Raw genomic sequence first — 1,266 nt, forward strand, 5'->3', positions numbered from 1 at the left:
AAGTAATACCTTTCACCACTCCACTACAAAACCGTTCTAAAGCACAACTCATAGGACGGCGACTTAAGTATGTCACGTTCACCTCCCTCAGGTTCACGGTCACAGAGTCATTTAAAATAGCGACAAGACAATGAACCAATCACAATTCACTTGAGCACTCCGCTAGATTGCTCCGGGGCCCACATAATTTTGGCACGGAATAGTGCAGTCTATGGCGTTAATTTTTAGATTGCCTACTGTGGGCAATGTTTCGACGCTATTCGGCAGGAGCACATTTGAGATGTGCCGTCTTATTAATATTAATGTACCGCCAAACTCTCTACAAGTGTCGTCATTGCTTGGGTTATCCCAAAGAGCGATTTATAGGTCAGGTTTCCACTGTTGACTATCCTGTTATGTTTAGATACAGTGTATGAACTTAGGCATGGCATAGTGGATGTTTTACGGCGCTATAGAATAGAAATGACAGTTACGGCGCCAGCGAGGGCCTCGTTTGATATAATGTTTGGCTAGTTTTTGTTTCTGGCGTCTTTTATTTTTATTGTTGTGGGTGCTTTACGTCATAGAATATTAAAACATTTTGGGCGGCACTGCACGACTGTGCTCTATGGACGAACCGCGCCTGATTATAGTCCATAATGGCACACACACAAGCACACAAAGTACGAGCGCACGCGATCTCATCACATATAATACACTCACCCCCCCCCCTCTCTCTCTCTCTCTCTCTCTCTCTCTCTCTTTCTCTCTCTCTCTCTCTTTTACTCATAAATCTCTACCTGGATCCCGCTTTCCGTACGTCGAGTGTGGATTTGAAATACACCGGAAAAACTTCCACAAACGACATGACACGAGCGTCAGAGATTGCTGGAAGGTTGACTCTCAGAGTGGAAGTGGGGAACCTACTGCTATCTGGCTCTCTGCACCAGTTAGAGTTTGGGTTATGATAACATATTATGCATTCTGAACTCTCTGTCAGTGTGGGTTGCACCAACTACATAATTTGAGACAAACAATGATAAAGTTTTCTGTATAGTGAACCTATAAAGAAATGCTGGTTTCCCTTCAGAATGAACGTAGCGTGGTATCCTTTATCTATTACAGAAACGAGAATATGACAGGGCGAACAAACACGGAATAAGATGACTGCTTTTTGCTTCGTCAAAAAAAAAAAAGAATGAATGAATGAATAGAGAAAGAAAGAAAGAAATAGAAGCATATATTGCGCATGACATTCGATCAACCGATTTGAGTGGAACCCCAGAT

The sequence above is a fragment of the Aplysia californica genome, unplaced genomic scaffold, assembly GCF_000002075.1.
Source record: "Aplysia californica isolate F4 #8 unplaced genomic scaffold, AplCal3.0 scaffold00059, whole genome shotgun sequence".
NCBI classification, from domain to species: domain Eukaryota; kingdom Metazoa; phylum Mollusca; class Gastropoda; order Aplysiida; family Aplysiidae; genus Aplysia; species Aplysia californica.